Source organism: Marmota flaviventris, chromosome 20 (assembly GCF_047511675.1).
Source record: "Marmota flaviventris isolate mMarFla1 chromosome 20, mMarFla1.hap1, whole genome shotgun sequence".
In the NCBI taxonomy this organism is placed as follows: domain Eukaryota; kingdom Metazoa; phylum Chordata; class Mammalia; order Rodentia; family Sciuridae; genus Marmota; species Marmota flaviventris.
Genome location: NC_092517.1, coordinates 22,178,192 through 22,197,992, shown reverse-complemented (window position 1 = coordinate 22,197,992; position 19,801 = coordinate 22,178,192).

Below are 19,801 nucleotides of genomic sequence, written 5' to 3'. Positions count from 1 at the left end.
GAGCCATTCCCTGCTGGGGTTCAGGCCTCACACCCCCTCACTCCTCCTGTGGACCTTCCTGCATCATCACCATGGGGGTTCTGGGGACACCTCACAGCCACAGCAGGACACCACCCTCATTGGACACACGATGGGGATGGGGATGGGGGACTGATGCAGCCCTGCCTTGGAGATAGTGCAGCTATGAGTCAGATCAATCCCGTGTTCCCTGAAGGTCATGGACAGGAGTCCTTGCTGACCTCTCAGGGTGTCCCCTTGAAGCCTCTGACTTGCTAGAGAATCTCAGTAGCCCTCTCCCATGTCCCCTCCCTCACAGACAGCTCAGCCCCGACTTCGGCAAACCCAACCCCAGGATTTGGATGCTGCTCAGCTGTATTAGCTGAGGTCCCCGCAAACGGTGGCACATGCTTGTAATAATCCCAGTGTCTCAGGAAGCTGAGGCAGGAGGGTTGCAAGTTGGAGGCCAGCCTCAGCCACTTAACGAGGCTCTAAGCAACTCAGCGAGACCCCGTCTCTAAATAAAATATAAAAAGTGCTGGGGATGGGGCTCAGGGGTTAAGTATCAACAGGGGTTCAATCCCTGGTACCAAAAAAAAAAAAAGAAGAAGAAAAGAATTCATCTACCACCTACTAATCTCAAAAGCCCCTTGGAATGAAGAAGCTTGTATCAGGGACTTTTTTCCTCCCCCCTTTTAAAAAAAATCAAGGCATATTTTGATTTCTAGACACAGACCTTTATTTCCAACAGGCAAAAACACTCTTTTTTCACCCCCCAATAAAGTGATTTGCTCAAGTATATTAATTCCCTAGAGGTGTACTTATTTTCTTTTCTTTTTTTTTTTGAATGCTTTCATCAGCTTTAATACACTTTTATTGTGGTGCTAAGGACACTTGACATGTGATCGTTCCTCTTGCATTTTCCTCTAGACAATGACACCACTGGAGAGCCAGGGTCTTCTGTGATAACCTGATTTTCCTCCTTATTTCCTCCCAATGATGGTTGATTCCTTGTGTATTTAGACACTTTGGAAGAAATGGGGTGAGAAGGATTCTGTTATTTCATGTGTATGTTCTGAGGCCGGTGGAGGCTCCAGGCAGTCTCTTGTCTCTGGTGAGGAAAATCTTTTGATGGCGGGTTGGGGAGAAATAGCCAACTGGGCATTCTTGCCCAGGACAGAAAGATCAATAAGGTCTGGTCAAGCAAAAAGGAAAAGTCCCCACTTAGACATTGATCTTGCTGTTAACCTCAGCCATAGCACTTCACCAGACGTGGACAGAGCCCAGAGGGGACCGTTCCCTCCAAGTTGGGAGGGGGAATTGCCTCCCAAGCTGCTGGGATGACAGGCGTGCGCCACCTGTGCCTGCTCTCAAGTATATTTATTTTATGCCCCTCCTGGATACCTTTCCCCCACATCCATCCCAAAACTGACCACTCTTGCAGAGTCAGTAGAAGTCGCAGGGCTCAGGTAGGGGGCTCTTGGCTGTGCAGACTGATTAATTATTGAGCAATGCTAAAGGCCCATTCTGACAAGATATGTGGGACTGTTCAGGGACTGTGTCCTCTTCTCTGCCTCTCTCCACCCTGCAGGGGAGATGCTGTCTGTCTGGGACATGGATTGTGCCACCACCTGGGTGTGTCAATTAAGGTATAATAGACTCGCCGACGCCTAAGCCATCAATGATCTGGAATGTGTTTGTCTGCTAAGAAGCCATTTCAGCAAAAATTAACTCCATTTCAACCGAGAGAGTGAGGCTGGGCACAAGCTGGCCAATCCTGAAGGACAATAAAATTACTTCGTCAAAAGCTCTGCTTGCTTAAATTAACCAAGCGAGCGCTCCAGGATCCTGGAGAGATACAGCCAATAACTAGGTTTTAATGAACAAAAATACGTTCTTGGATCAATGAGAAAAAATAAGCCACAGTTTACCTCCAACCCAGGAGGCTGAGAAACCTGTCTCAAGGACATATTTCCCCTGAGCATATGCACGGCCATGTGTGTCCGGTCCAGTTTCTTGCCTGTGACTCCTCAGGACTTCTTCTTGGTCAGTGATGTACTGTCTGGACCACTTTGTCTTCAAGGGTCTTTTTTTTTCTGGTACCAGGGATTGAACCCAGGGGTGCTTAACCCCTGAACCCCGTCCCCAGCACTTTTTATTTTTTATTTAGAGACAGGGTCTTGCTGAATTGCTCAGGGTTTGGATAAGTGGCTAAGGCTGGCCTCCAACTTGCGATCCTCCTGCCTCAGCCTCCCAAGCCGCTGGATTTCACAGGAGTGTGCCACTGAGCTCGGCAAGGCATGTTTTTAGCCAATGGCATCCTGTGTGTCCTGTGTACACTGGCTGCATCTTTACAGACTGCATATTTTGGCTACGGTGTCTTGAACTGTTAAGTCACCTCTGGATTTACCCTCATGATTATGGATCGGCAGCTTGGATCCTGGGAATCACACGGACACTCTCCTCCCCATTTATCTTCTTGGCTAACCGCATCAGGGCAATGGCTCATCCCCATCCTATCTTCTACACCACACCCTAAGTGCATCACGGCCTGGTCAACTGTGCACGACACTGACTGTGCTCTTTACATCTATGACCTTGACCACTGGTGATCCAGCCACAGATATGGAGATGGTGGCCTTGGTGATGCTGTGGGTTGAAAACTCTCAGGTGCTCCAGGGCCCATTCACAGGTAGGATTTCTTTTTTCTTCAGGTGAACCTCAGTTCTATCTTTCATGGTGGGCGCTTCACCTGATTTGTCCAGGCCCACCAGGTCTTATAGGACAAGCTCCTTGACATCCTTCCAGCCGAGTGTTAATGGGATTTATAACGTGCCTTCCTGGAAACACCCAGATGAGTAGTTTGATTGAATAACTGAGATAGAAGGTCTGCCATCGCTGGTGTCCCCTCAACTGATGAAAGGAAGATTTCCTGTGAGTCTCCCCTGATTGATCCTTGGGATCAGCTGTGAGCTTTACAAGGTCACATTCACCAGCTGGGGCATGAAGGCAGGACCCAGAGTGTGGTAGCCCCATATCCCTCCCCACCCCCCACATCTCTGGAACAATTTGTTTTTGGATGGGCACCAGGGATTGAACTCAGGAGTACTCAGCCCCTGAGCCCCATTCCCAGCCCTATTTTGCATTTTATTTAGAGAATGTCCCATGAAAATGGAAGATGGGAGCCGGGTATAGTGGCCTACACCTGTCATCCCAGTGGCTTTGGAGGCTGAGGCAAGAGGATCACAAGTTGGAGGCCAGCCTCAGCCACTTAGCCAGGCCCTGAGCCACTCAAGGAGACCCTGTCTCTAAATAAAATATTTTTTTTAAAAAAAAAAGGGGGCTGGGGATGGGGCTCACTAGTTAAATCCCCGGCACAAAACAAAACAAACAACCCAGTTCTACAACTTGGCTGTGTAACCTTTAGCAAATGTCTTGACCTGTCTGAACCTGATGGGTATCCCGATGTCATCCCACACTTCTTTTCATAAGTTCTTGGTTGGCTTATGGCTCGAAACATAAATTGTGGAAAGAAAAAGGTGAGAGGAGAAAGACAATAGAGTCCCCAGTGGAATGTTTCACTTGCCCCTTGATTGGATTCTGTTCTGAATAACAGCCATCTGGGGAGACGGGAGCTCAAAGTTTCCTCCAAGTTCCATTGACATAAAAAAAATGGTCTGTCCCAATGATGTGGAAACCCAAAGTTCTCTCACTTCCATCCAAAGTGCAAATTAGCCCATTCCCATTCCACATGTTGTGATGCCTAGATTCTGGGGAGAGTCTCCTTGTGCCTCCTGTGGCTCTGAAGTTCCTCTCTCTACAATGTCTGATAGGCACCCTCTTCCCCCGCTCCATTCTCACGTGGGTCACCTGAGTTTTTACGTTACTGCTCATGTGCACCAGGACTTCCATACAGAAGATTTCAGTATCCAAGCTGTGGCATCACACGAAAGTGCACTTGAAAGGAAATAGAAAAAATCAGAGAAAGAGCTGGAGGCTATGAGCTGCAGTCATAGCAGTAGATGGAACATCCTTGAATGCATGGGCTCTCTCTCATCCACTGAGGAAGTCCATGGAACAGGGTGTAGAGGAGAGTGTGGCTGCAGAGTCATGAATCAAGACCTCCTGAGACCAAGCAGAAAGCAGGTCCAATTTTATTACGCAGTTACCATGTGTGTGTGTGTATGTATGTATGTATGTGTGTGTGTGTGTGTGTGTGTATATATATATATATATATATATATATATATATATATATTCAGGCAGTAGCTTAGCAGCTTATAGGCAGCCAATACAATTTCTGGCCAACTGTCCTTGCAGAGACCAATCAAGGATTGGGCCATGGAGCAAGCTCAAGGCTGCAATATATGCCCTAACACCCAGGGCTGTGCCTATGGGGTAAGGGGTATACCGCTCATAAGCCTAGCACAGAGGAGTGGCCTGCCACTCAGATGCCCTTAACATGTGCCATGTATGCAGTACTCTGTGCACTTGTCCACACATCTCCCCCCTCTGACTGTGTTGCAAGGATTTCATCCAGCATTGCTGTTTTCCATTCCCCGGCCTTCACACAATTACACAAGTGTCACACAACACAAGAAAATATTATCACTATCATAAACGGTAGGGCCAGGGTGATAGCATTATATGGCTTAGTTAATTTGGCTATCAGGTTTTTCCAATGTTCAGTCAATCCCTGGAGGAAAGAGGAGGTTGTCAAGATAGACACCTTCATCTCATTGGTTTTGACAATTGCTGTGGTAAGGTTATGCATGGTCATAACATAGCATCCCAAGCCCCCTTAATATACTGAGAAAAATGAGAGAGGTGTAAGGTTACATTTTCAGACACAGAATATTAGGTGACACAAATGCTATGGAATTCAGGGTCACAAGTGAGATATGCAACACAAATAGAATATCTAGTTGTTCCTGGTGGAGGTCTAGTTCTTGCTGAATGAATAAAATAGCAGCTCAGGACAGTTTATTTAGGTCATTTTGAAAGGCAAGGGCTTCTGCCATGGCAGTAGACACCTTGTTCATAGTCTGAGCCATCTGGACACTCAAAGTGAGCAAAGCAGTGACAGTGGCTGTGGTGGCAATGGTGGCTACCAGGGTGATAATCCAAGCAATGATGAGGCTAATTGAACGCCTTGTCCAGTGCAGGATCTCCTTCAGAAGGTTCTTCATCTCCATGTCTGAAGGACCCCTCCACTCTCTGGACAGGCTCACTGGAAGCCCGATTGCTGGGACACTCTAAGGATAAATATAATTTTTAGTTTTCATAGCAGGAGTTAGACAATTTGTAAGCCAGAAGGATGTATTGACTGCACAAGAGATCTCTGTATGATTGATATTTATGTCATCAGTATCATTGATTATTAGCATAGCAAAGGGTGGTGTACACAAGCTTGTGCATCGTGAATATAGGTGTAATTTGGCACAAGGCAAATCCATGGTCAGAGTCTGGACTCACTATAGACCCATTCATCCAGCCAGCTGCTGCCCATTTGATGGAGCTAGCAGCTAGCAATATAGGTGTGATACCCATTATGCCATACTGATTTCCTGCATAACAGGTGGTAACAGCTTGTCCCGTGAAGCAGGTACTGCAGTGGCCCATATGGTTTTGGGGCACATCAGCTACATTCCAGAGAGCTGCACCCACCCAGGTGCATAGATGTTTTTCTTCCCCCGAGAAGTTCCTCTTATCAAAGAGATGAGGTATGGCAGTGACACGTTGATTCCACGGGATGCTATCATTATCTGAGGGGGGCTTTCCAAAAAGCATTGTTGGGCATATTGGCAGCAAGGGTTTCTTGCATTTGCCATTGGGGAGTCTATGGCTATAGGTAGAACTAACTATAACTGTAAGGTCAGTGAGAGATAGCTCAACATATGCCTGATGATAGTTATCTACAATAGTTTCATGGGCAATAGTAAAACAGAGAGGACTGCCTGGATTATAGGTTTCATTATCTACTATGGAGAAACAAATGAGCAGAGTTGGTGTGAAAATGCTGACATTCCAGGGTACAATCACTTCCTAGATGGATAACTCAGTATCAATAAGGTTGGAATTATTAGAGAAGAGCTCAGGTAAAGCCCATTCCCAATTAGCCACTGCTAAAAGTGGTGACCTAGTGACCAAAGCCCAATTTACCTGATGGGAGGCTTCACTGTTGGCAGTGAGCATTTCACATAATAGGACCACTATCATAGTAGGCTCAGGGATAGGGCTGTTACCAGGCAAAGGGGCCAATCTGGTGGCTTGTTCAACAAGACCTTTAAGATCACCCAGGTTACTGTACATGAGATCTGTTAGTGTTGTTGAGTCTTTTGCTTGTAAGGTTTTTCCTCCAGAGTTAGTTCCTTCAACCTCTTGGTTTGTAGCTCTGGGGGGTCAAGGGCTTGACTTTATGGCAGGCACCCAGATGGGGCGAGGCTCCTATTAACATATGCAAACCCTTGACCCTTGGTTAGGAGGGGCCCTGGACCATGCCATGCATTTGTGATGGGATCCTTCCATGAGATCATAGGTAGATGGGAGGGCCTCGTGTTGGGGGACCTACCTTTATGGGCTTCTGTTTCCATAGAAAATTTTGAAATTGAAAGAAAATTCAAAGCAAATAATGTTGTGATCAAGACATCGAGAGAGGGGACTTGGTATAGTTTTCCCTCTCTGGCTTGGAGCATGGTCTGTAAGTCCTTTCTATGATGTCTTGAGCCTGTGGGTTGTAGGGGATCCCAGTTAAGTGCTGTATATGCTGATCATCCCCAGCCACCTGAAATGTCTTGCTAGTAGTACAGGCTGTCTCATTTTGTCAATTTTAATAGACATGGGAACATCTATAGTTCAGAACATTTTTTTTTTAAATGGGAGATGATTTTTTTAGTGGTTTCTCTTGTGGAGCCTGTGACCATCACACAACACTGACATATATCAATGATTACATGAATCTATTTTAAATTTCCAAAAAAGGCAAAATGAGTGATATCTCTCTGCCATAAAGCATTCAATTTTAACCCTCAGGGATTCACTCCAGCAGGTTGTAAAGGGCAAATGGGGAGAAAAGGTGCAAATTTTTTGCAGTCTCTGACTAGCTGTCTGCAAACCTCTTTAGTCCTGCTTTTATGCAACTGCTGTGGCTGAGGCCAGCAGAGAGTCTTGAGATGCTTGTGTCCCTATATCCCAGATGGCCATAAATCCCATCATCCAGTGTGCCATTGTGTACCAGCACCACTACTGCTCTATGTTCTTTATTTAGTCTGTCCCAGATCAACTCCTTGTCTAAGGCCCACCCTGGCTCCTTCATGAGACACCTTTCCTTCCACTGCCTTGTTTACTCTGTCAATAAACTGTGACAAGTCCTCAGTGGCTTTTATGCCTTAAGTCCTGTATAGAAACTGGACCTCCCCACCTGGTAACTTCCTCCAGGCAAAGCACAGAGTCAAACCTGATTGAAATAATTTGGCCGACTTATGGCTTGTACCGTAGGAGAACTGTAGATTCCCCCTCCATGCAAGCATTCAGCTGGGAGGTTAACATCCTTGGTGTTCTTGTGATCCCCCTGCTGTTCACATTCATCAAAGAAGAATGCCTTCCACTTCAAAAATGTTGCAGGCTCAAGAGCAGCTCTGTCTCTGGGCAGAGTAAGTATGGAAAGTACCCCCATGAAGTAACCATGAACTCTACCATCTTTAAAAAAAATGCAATGTCTTCTATGGTCTTGTTAGGGTAAGCACACCATTACACAGCAGGTCTCAGGGGAAATGGAAATGTTATACCCATTTAAGGGCAATGACCCTTTCCTGCCAATCATATGCAATCAAAATGTCACCCTGTTTCCTTAAATTTCACTGTTTAGAACCATGAACAGCTCTTTTTATTTAATTTGCCAACATCAGTCACCATAATGCCCTCCAGAGTCGTCCACACTGTGGTAAATGGCAGGATTTGCCACTGTTAAAAGACTCAGCATGTTGCCACAGTTTCTCTGACCACCTGTCCTTGGGTGGCCATAGGTTCCTTTACATCTTGGCTGCTGTGAGTAAGACTGCCACCAACACGGGAGCACCAAGTCCGCAATGCTGATTCCCACATATGGGCATGCATGCCCACAGGGCGTGGCTGGAGCACAGGGTGGGGTGGGCCCACCCCCTGTTCCTGGATCACCATCCAGACTGGTTTCAGCACTAAGGAAAATTAACCATCATATCCTCCCAACAGTGCATTTATTTGAGAGTAATGATTATATTTCTTTTCACATCATAGCCATCCAGACTGATTTGACAGGAATCATATAGTAGTTTTGGTTTGTATTTCCTTGAGAATTAGTTGATGTTGAATGTCATTTTATTGTCTCTTGGTCATATCTGTTTCTTTCCATGAATGGGATATCTGTTCAAGTTTTGTGCTATTTTGGAAAAACGTTATGAACATTTTTACTAAATTCTAGGAGGTTTTAGTAAATGTTGAAAATTAAACTCTTTTCAATATATTATTTGAAAATGTGCTCTCCACTCCGTAGGTTGTCTGTTGACTGCTGTTTATCTTTCTGTTTCAGAAGCTTTTTTAGTTTTTTTGTCATACCATTTGTGTATGACTGAGTTGGTTGCCTGTTCTTTTGGTGTAATACCCAAGAACACTTTCTTGTTTCTTGTTTTATTTTTTTTATTAATTTAAAAAAATAAATAACAGGGAATGCATTATAATTCTTATTACATGTATACAGCACAATTTTCCTATATAAAATATGTTGACACCAATTTTTGTCTTCATACATGTACTTAGGATAATGATGACCATAACATTCCACCATCCTTGCTAATCCCCTGCCCCCTCTCTTCCCCTCCCACCCCTCTGCCCTATCTAGAGTTCCTCTATTCCTCCCATGCTCCCCCTCCCTACCCCACTATGAGTCAGCCTCCTTATATCAGAGAAAACATTCAGAATGTATTTTGGGGATTGGCTAACTTCACTTAGCATTATATTCTCCAATGCCATCCATTTACCTGCAAATGCCATGATGCTGTTCTCTTTTATTGCTGAGCAATATTCCATTGTGTATATCTGCCACATTTTTAATCCATTCATCCACTGAAAGGCATCTAGGTTGATTCGACAGTCTAGCCATTATGAATTGTGCTGCTCTAAACATTGATGTGGCTGTGTCCCTGTAGTATGCTGTTTTAAGTCCTTTGGGCTTAGACTGAGGAGAGGGATAGCTGGGTCAAATGGTGGTTCCATTCCCAGATTTCCAAGGAATCTCCATACTGTTTTCCATATTAGCTGCACCAATTTGCAGTCCCACCAGCAGTGTATGAGTATACCTTTTCCCCCACCTCCTCGCCAGCACTTATTGTTGTTTGTCTTCATAAAAATTGCCATCATTTTCTATTTCAGTTTCCTAAAGATTTTCAACTCTTTGATTTTTACAGATTTATAGATTCACTTCTCACATGTAAATCTACAATTTGTCTTGAGTTTAATGTTTGTGTATGTCTGTAGGATAAGAGTCCTCTTTGATTCTGTGCATGTGAGTATTTTTTAAACAGATCCTCATTACTACATTGGCTATATTTGACAGTGCTTCTAAAGATGTCTTAATGAGAATGTATCTGGACATTTCTCTAGGCAGTCTGTTCTGTTCTACTAGTTTATATGTTTACTTTTATGCCACTACCATAATATTCTCTCTCTCTCTCTCTCTCTCTCTCTCTCTCTCTCTCTGTGTGTGTGTGTGTGTGTGTGTGTGTGTTGCTGATGAACCCCAGGGACTTGTGCATGCTAGGCGAATGCTACATCTCCAAGATCCATCCCAAGCCCCATTACATGTTACAACGACTATCACATTATCACATATTTTAAAAACAGAATGTAGTTCTATTCGCTTTGATTTTTTTAATCAAGATTATTTTAGCTATTCAGGGTATTTTTATGGTTTCATATGGATTTTAGCTTTCTTATTTCCTCTAGCTGTAAAAGGAATTGGAATTGGATATTGCTGAGATTAGAATTGGATATTGCATCTGATGTGTGTATAATTTGATCATGTGGACATTTTAATGTTGATCCTTCATATCCATAAACATGATGCTTTTTTCCTCTTACTCATAGTTAATTTAATTTCATTCATCTTTATAGTTTTTTAGGGCACAGGTCTTTCCCTTCCCTGGTCGGATTTATTTCTCAGTATTTTGCTTTTTCTAATGGTATTGTTGTGTGGATGTTTATCTGAGCCACCTGCATCCCATGGATAAATGCCAGGCCTTCGTGATGTATGATGATGCTTTCAAAATGTTGAATCCAATCTGCTCACATTGTTTCTCAACGGTTTTCTGTCTGTGTTCACCAGAGGGGTTAGTCCTGTGCTGCTACTGGTTCAATCTTCTCAATCAATATTGTTCAGTTCAAGTCTGTTGGTTTTTCATTCTTCAGTTTTCTGAGATGGTGCGTGTCCAGGGATCTGTCTGTTTTTCTCTGGTTATTGTTGGTGTGTGAGTAGCTGTTCTCAGCCCTCGTCTAGGGTCCTCCCGACCACCCATGGTTGCAGTTGGAATGCTCCTGATTTTATTTCTATTATTCTTAGTCTTCCCTTTCATCCTTTCAGCTATTCTGCATTGAAGATTGTCAATTTTGTTTTCCTTATCAAGGAACAACACCTGGGTTGGGTTTATCTTTACTACTATTCTGAGTGCATTTCATTTATTTCTCTTCTCATCTTTATACTTGCCCTTGTTCTGAAGATTTGGGAGAATGACTTTTAATGTTTTTCCTCCAGTTCCTTAAAGGGTCCAGTAGGGCAGCTTATTTGGAAATATTTTCTTTTCACAACCTAAAATGTGTTGCACTACAACCCTTCACAATCCCTGCATGAAGCTCCCCGAGGTCTAGTGTATGGTCCTCTGATTCTTGTTTTTCTCAAGAGCTTTTCTGATTCCACTTTTGAGTTCTTCTTTGCATTATCGATTAAAAGGCATTGTTTAAACTCTCCCATATTCTTTTTTTGCAGTTGTTCTTTTTTATTTTAATTTTAATTTAATTCTATTGTGCTCCTAAAGATACTAGATGTGACCTCAGGGTTCTTCAAATGGAGAAGGCTTGTTTGATGATCTGGTGTTGTCCTCCTGCTCTGAGCACATAAAAGTCCTGTATTCTGCTTTTCTATGTGTCTTAGGTCGTTTTTGTCCTTGTAGTGTTTACGTCATGATGTGAAGTTTAAATTTTTTTTGCTGTTATTGTATTCTGTTAATTTGTCTTGAGATTGGTCCATATTTTATTCATTTTGCTTCCTGACATTATGTCAGACATTTGTCACTAGGACACCTTCTTGGTGAGCTGATGCTCTTTCCCAGTATGTTTTTGTCTTCTTCTCCTCTAACCATGGGTGACCTAAAGTCCAGATTCTTTAATCAGGTGCCCATGCTAGCTGGTTTCCTTCATGCAAGGTGCATCATTTTCCTGACCTGTTATTCTCTGTGTGTCTTTACAACTCCAGGGCTTGTATTTCACAGAGTTTACATGGGTGGGTGTTTTTTTTTTTTTTTTGGTGTGTTTATGAAGACACCCTATGTCACTTGATAGTGGAAATTTATTTATTCACACTTAACAAGTGTTGATAATAACTTAAATCTCCATTTCTGCTCATTTGTCTCTTTTCTGTAATTCTCTGGTTTCTTTAATATTCTATTATGTGTTCTCAGTTTTTTTTAAGTTCTATACACATATCCTCTGCTTCCTTTACTTCTTCAATTTTTTTCTACAATATTTTTTCCAGAATATTTTACATTTATTTGATTTCCCTCATTTAAATATACTATATTACAAGTGCACAATTTTTGCAATACTAATCTCATGATTAGGAAAATTTCCATGGGTGACCTACCTATTCAATTTGGTGTTTTGACTTCATATACATTTCTCCCGAAAGCCTTATATTGGAGCTACCTACTACAGTGCTTAAAGTCTTTGAAAGGCTGAGCAGCACAGAGTGGGTACTTAGAAGAATCCATAGGAAGAACACTTTTCCTGGGAGAGTCTTAATGATTCACACTTTTCAAAACCAGTCTTCCAATAACTGGGACAAATCAGTCATAACTGTTTTGAAACTCACAAAATTATACACTGTGGCCCATTGAGAAACTTATCACTTAGTTTTTAATTTAAGGACAAATATTTTCCACAACAGGTTTACGATAATTAAAAACACGTTTATTGTGAAAAAAAAAAAAAATATATATATATATATATAGTAACAAAACATGAAATATATAAATATAACAAATAAAATGTAACAAAACACCAAATATATAAAATAAACATTGTGACTCTTTCTTCAGTGTACAGTCATGGATTATCTGTTCACATGATTCCATGAGTTCTCAGCATTTTTCTTCTTATGGAATAGAGATTAAAAATTCTACACTGTCCACTTTGTTGAGTCCCTGGAATTTCATTCTATTTTTCTTCCCCTATCAATTTGGCTACTCAAACTTCCACCTCCTTTAAGTAAATTTATATAATATTTATTCTTTTGTGACTCACTTGCTTCCTTGAGTAACTTGAAGCCTCAGCTATGTTGCACTGTGTGCCCGAATCTTCTTCCGTTTTCTAAGTTCCTAATATTCCAGTGTCTGCAGAAGCCACATATTATTTTGTGTATCTTCTTGTGGTTGTAGGTACTGAGTTGTTTCTACCTTTGAATATTTAAAACATGGATTTATGAGCAATTTTATAGAAATAATGTTTTGAATCCCTGCACGTAGTATGTGGTGTGTGTGTGTGTGTGTGTGTGTGTGTGTGTGTGTGTATGTATGTGTGTGTGTGTGTGTGTGTGTGTGTGTGTGTGTTGGATCAGGTGATATTTCATGGTAGCAAAAGTTTACATTATCTACTTTAGAAAAAATACAGATAACTGAGAATAAAATTATTTACAAGACTTGGAAATATTGTATCTAAAAATAGTATGGAATATACAAGTCATGACAAGTGACATTCACCAAACAGGGTCCCTTGAGGACACCATGTGAAAAATGAATCCCTGGTAATATCTCAGACAGGCATGTGGTTTAACTTTCTTTTATATATTTGCCATCGGCACATATCCAATTAAATTATTTTGACAGAAGAAGGAGGGATTTTTATTGCATTTAAAACAAGGAACATATAACCTCCACCATGATGAATTATTTGAAAGCCAGCACATTTTTTCATCTTAACACAATTTATCCATCACTGGCTATTGAAATGTGTAGTGTCTTACCCCTCATATATCTCAAAATACTAATAATATGTTTTTCAGTAGCAATGAACACCAAAGGGCTGAATGAGGCATAACTATGGGCCACGAGGATCTGGATACTGTAAAATATTTGATCATCATTCACTGTGAGTTTTGCATAGGAGATAATGCTGTCCAAGATGGACATGACCACAAAGCAACTCAAGAGCAGCAGGATTGTCCACATGGCCATCAATTCTGGGGATGATATTGGGAACAGGCTGGTACTATGAAGATTATGGGACTGCTTCTTATGCCTGCACAATAGAGCCACCATATATCCATTTGAAATGGCCATAATTCCTATAAGGAAGCCTTCCCTAAATGTCAGCAGGGTGGCAAAGTTGTGTTGGAGGAGGAAGGACATGGGCCAAAGAGAGCAGGATTCTGTGATGTACATAAAGTTATCTGAGGTCAAATTGGGGGTAGCATTAATGGAGACGAAGAGGTGGCTACTGAAGGATGAATAGATGGCCCACAGGAAGAGAAAGAAACAGAGGTTGTGACGTGAGGATTTATGTTTGAACTTTGCCAAGCAGGAGTTCCTGAGGCTGAGGGTGATGGCTTGGAAGACACTCAGCAGGCAGGTGGCACAGATGGAGAAGCCCCTCATCAACCTGTACAGGTAGATAAGCAATTTACATTTCACATGACCCCCAACCTTTCCCCCTGAGGTGTATAAATATCTGAATCTATGAAACCCTTGATGAGCAGCATTGATAGGTGAATTAGTGCCAGGAGACAAATGGCCAGGTCATTGGGCTTAGGTCTGTGCCTGGTAAGGTGCAAGGAGACATGGACGAGAAGAAGAAGGGCATTGGCCATGACCCCAATGCCAATTTCAGTGTACATGGTGTTTCTTATGTGAATGTTACTGTACAGTTTGTGGGCTTACAAAACAAGAAAATGTCTTCTTTGGAAATATGATCTCCTTCATGGATTTCAACGAACATCACTGCCATGAGGGAAAAAAAAAGAAAATTAATCCAAATGTATCTTTATTCCCCATGAAAACTCAATTATGGTGCGGAAACAGTGGTGTCTGCATGAAATCCCAGTGACCCAAGAGGCGGAGGCTGGAGGATCACAAGGGTGAAGCCAGTCTTGACATTGTGGGGAGAACCTATTTCAAAATATAGAACAAAAAAGATGGAGTGTAACTTGGTGCTGGTACACTTACCCAGAAGCAATCCACAGCACAAAATAGTAAAATAAGTGACCCCTGTGTTTTACCTCACATCCTCGAAAACCTGTCCCCAAAACCCATCCCCATGCACTGACTCATCTCAACACCTCCCAGCCTTGGAAAAATTACATGTGCCATTGGGATCTCCAACTTGGCATACTTAATATACCAGTTTTCTTGTGTATTAAGAATTATGGAGCTGGGGTTTAGGCTCACAGGAAGATTGCTCACATAGCATGGATAAGTCATGTTTTCAATCCTCAGCACCACAAAAAAACAATAAAAGAAAGGCATTCTGTCCATATACAACCATAAAAAACAAACTTTAAAAAATAATTACCATCCAGTCATGGTGGCACACTCATCTGATTCCAGCAGCTTGGGAGGGTGAGGCAGGAGGATCACAAATTGAAGTCCAGCCTCAGCAACTTAGCAAGGCCCTAAGCAACTTAGTGAGACCCTGTCTGAAAATTTAAAAAAGAGAAAAAAAAAAAGATCTGATGATATGGCTCAGTGTTAAGCACCCCTGGGTTTAGTACCTCTTAAAGAATAATAATAAACATTCCCACATGTTTTAAAATATGGTTCTTGCCTATTACCACACGTGTGAGGTTTTCTGGGATGAGACAGAATCTTGCTTGATTTTCATTTTGCTGATCTTGTTTGTCAGGACATAGTAGTAGCTCTCCAGTTTTAGGTGAATTTGAGTGGGTTGCTTGCAGGAAATTGGAATGAATGCCTCCCAAGCCAAGACTGACACAGATTAGATATACCCCGAGATTATTTCAAGTCAGCATTATGTTAATTCTGGCTTATTTCCTGCCAGACCAAATATCTGTAATATATAATCAAGAAAATGTTGGTGTAAATTCTGAAGTCCAATGGCTGAATTTACATGTATTATCTTCCATTCACAGTAGCCTCCACTTGAGCTCTCTCTGATGCTGAGGTACAGTCATCTCTGCTATCAATGTATTCACATGAATCCTGAAGATATCATATGTGAAATAAATAAAGTGTGCATACCAACCTTGGAATTGTTTGTGGCACATAATAAACTCCCTAGAAGTGTTGGATTCTAAAGTTGTTATCATATGCCACAGTCTGGCTGGGCACAAATCACGAGCCACTGAAGCAGGAACAAACTTTATTTCTGAACTCCCACAAACACCACACACGCGGCCTTCTCCCGGGACACACCACAACAACCGGAAATCCCTCCTCCAGAAATCACTCCTCCCGCACTTCCCCAACCAATGGGAACTCTCTGGGAATCCCGGCAAGAACTCCAAAGTAGCAGGCTAAGGCAGACTGCAGGGGTCTAATATACAATTGAATACACAGCTTAACATAACCATTATCATCTCAATGGCTTGCTGGCATCACCTCTCAACCACTCTGTTCTGGCAAAAATGTCATGCATCATTCTGACTCAGCTACAGCTCTCAGCATCTACTCCCTTCTGTTTAATTAAACACCAAGCATGTGACTTAGGGACTGTGCCTGTTAGGTTGTCCCATACTACATATGGTTCTTACCTGTAATTGGATGAGCTGATGTCAAGGCATCAGCCTCCTGTCTTAGGTTTGTACCACTGCAATTGGTTCTTACCCGTCACTGACTACTGTTCCAGCATACAGCCATACTTGTGGATAGGCCTCTGCACCAGTTTGGGGGGGTGAGATTCTTTGCCTCACCTCTGTTGGCCCCCAAATTTGGCCTTTGCACCAGTGGGGGGGTGATGTTCTTTGCCTCACCTCTGTCGGCCCCCAAATTTTAGACCATCACTAGCAGAAGGGAGGAGGATACAGAAATGCCATGACACCAAGCCAATTGATGGCTCCTTTGGAAAAATTGTACCACCGGTGACACCATCAGCAAAGATACTCCAGCACTACCACAATTCATTGCACCAACAGATAGTTCACTATGTATACAAGTAATACATTGTCCAGGCAAGTTCTACAAGCAGTTCAAAGCAGAGGAATCTATCAATATGTCAATTTCCTCCCAAAGTAAATTGGCTCCCTGATTGAGCATTACTTGTTGAGTTATTATTCATGGATGTATCAGTTTATACAGTTTACTGTGAGAGCTATCGAAGAAGCTGTAGTTTGGTTTTATCTTTGTCTTCACTGGCATTGGGATGAAGATAGGAATTCTGGCAATGATGGCTAAAAAAATTATGTAACATTCCAACAGGTAATAAGAAAACAATTTTCTGAACAATTTACATTATCCTGAAGAGAATTATTAAATATAATGAAAAGGAAAGGTGAAAGTAAACAAACGGATCTACTAACCTCCTTATTTGTTCACATATTAAAACAATCCTCAACAGCTGTGTACCCAATTTAAATTAAACCATTTAAATAACGTGAATAATAAAAATATTTGGATCCATTTTTTCATGAGCATTCCTCATATATGATATATGGACATACGCACATAAAGACATACAACACCAAACACAAGTGTGCACACATAACATACAACACATAAGACAATAGTAAAGGCCTTGTAGCTTTACACAGGTGAAATTTCCATTGCAATTTTTAAAAACTCCACAGTCAAAAAATAAAACTGATCAGAAAAATAGTAACCTAGGTCTGTATGAGCTAAAAAAATAAAATAAAATAGAACTTTATTATGTGGGAAAGTGCAATAATAAAATAGATATTGAAAAAAGACATCCTGGTTACCACCTGGGTTTGACTCTTTTTTGAATATCCCATCCTTTTTCCTGTAACTTGCATAATGGGTCTGAAGGTATTCCCACAAGTAAGCCCCAAGATTTTGTACATTTGAAATAGGCTTTAATGTTGTTCATTATTCATTAGCCTCCATGCGTGGGAGAACCACTGTTGCAGATATAAGAATAGCCAAGCTGGAGCTCTGGATATCAGCTGTTATGGATTTGAGTCAAATCATCTTCTTTTTGGTCTGTAGAAATTGCTTTGGTTAGTCTCTCTGGAATCCAAAGCGGCTGCTCTTCTCCCTGTGGAAACACACAAACAGAACCCCAACTCCAGACAATCACTGGGTCAGGACCTTTCCATTGTCCTGTTAGAATATCCTTCCAAAGTACCTTAGGCTTATGTACATTTTTTGGACACATATGGCTTTCTGCAGCACTAAGCCCTGATGAATACAAATTTAAAAAGTTTAGAATAAAAAGGGTTATTTTAAGTTTATCTTTGGGGGATATGCACCCCTTTCCAATTCCCTCTTTTTGCTTTAATAAGAACATTTTAATAGTTTGATGAGCTCTTTCAACTATGCCTTGTCCCTGTGGATTGTATGGGATTCCTGTTATATGAGTAATGTGAAATGATGAGCAAAATTATTTAACAGAGGTAGAAGTATAGCCAGGACCATTATCTGTTTTTAACTGTTTTGGAACGTTCACAGTGGCAAAATTTTGTAAGCAATGAGCTATAATATCTTTAAATTTGTCTCCAGCATGAAGGGAGCCCATCAAAAATATGGAAGAAGTATCAACTGTAACATGCAAATATGTTAATTTTCCAAATTCTGGCAAGTGTGTGACGTCCATCTGCCAAATATGATTAGGTATCAGTCCTCTAGGATTGACTCCAAGATTAACTTGTGGCAAAAAGATCACACAATTTTGACATTGTTTTATTATTTATTTATTTGTTTAGCTTTGTTTAGCTTGTTTATTACTTATTTTAAAACACTTTTGTAAAGTATTAGCATTGACATGGAACCTTTTATGAAAAATTTATAGCTCCTTCTAGTGTAGAGAAAATATGTATGTCATGTGTAGTATTATCTGCTAAATCATTGCCCAAACTAAGGGCCCCAGGCAATCCTGTATGTGTCCTGATATGTCCTATAAAGAATGGATCTTTTCTGTCCCAGATTTGACTTTGTATATTGGAAAACAAATAGAAAACAGTAGAGGAAGTGGAAATCCTACCAGCATCTTCAAGGGATACAATAGCATTAACTATACACTGACTATCAGAAAATAAATTAAATACAATCTTTAAACATCGCAAAAGCTTGTAATACTGTATTAAGCTCTACCTTTTGAGCTGATTGTTTGGGTACTAAAAATGTAAACGTTAGATCAGGGTAACTACTTCTGGTGTTCCATTATTTGACCCATCAGTCAATATATTTGGAGCATTCATGATAGGTGTTTTTCTTGTCATTTTTGGAAAAACAACAGAATGTGAAGACCAAAAAGACAACAAAGGAATTGATGGTAAGTGATTATCAAATGAAACATTAGATTTACACATGATTATTGCCCAATTATTTAACTCATTAGCTAACTCATCAATTTGATCCATAGTATATGGAGTAATAATTTTATTGGGAAAAATTCCAAACACTCCCTTTGCTGCTTTTATTCCTTTGAGTATTAATTGTCCTACAGCCTCAGGATACCTAGTAATAATAGTGTTAGGTGAATAAGATAAATGTATCCATAATAATGGACCTTCTTGTCAAAATACTCCTGTAGGAATATTTTTTGTTGGTAGTACAATAAATAATAAAGGTGAACTTTTATCAATTCTATCCAAATGCATATTTTCCATATATGTTTCAATAATTTTTAAAGCCTTTCTTGCTTCAGGCGTTACCATGCGGGGTGAATTTGGATCTGTTGGACCTTTTAGGATATCAAATAAATGTCCCAACTATCCTGTTGGTATGCCTAGATAAGGCCTTATCCAATTTATGTCTCCTAATAACTTTTGAAAGTCTTTAAGTGATTTGATTTGAGTTGATCTACTCATATTTGAATATTTGGTGGACGATGGTTGAGGATATTAGAACTCCTAAATAATTAATTGGGAAATTTAATTGTACTTTATCTATTGCTATCTCTAGGTTATAATTTTTTAATAAGTTTGTAAGTGTGGCATAACATTCTAGCAATGTGTTTTTATCTTTGTGTGCTAACAATATATCATCCATATAGTGAAATATTTGTAGTTCAGGATTTTGATTTCTAAGTGGCTGGATTGCTTTGTTAACATAAATTTGACACATAGTTGGGCTGTTAGCCATCCCTTGAGGGAGTGCTTTCCATTTATATCTCTGATCGGGACCTTCATGATTTAGTGCAGGGATAGTAAATGCAAAACGTGGATTATCTTCAGGATGAATTGGATTTTGAAAAAAAAATCTTTTATATCTATAGCTGAAATATACCAGGTTTTTGGCAAAGCAGACAATTGGGGAATCCCTGATTGAGCAGGTCGCATAATAACCATATCATTATTAATGGCTCTTAAATCTTGCAATAATCTCCATTTACCAGATTTCTTTTTGATGACAAAAATAAAAGTATTATGGGG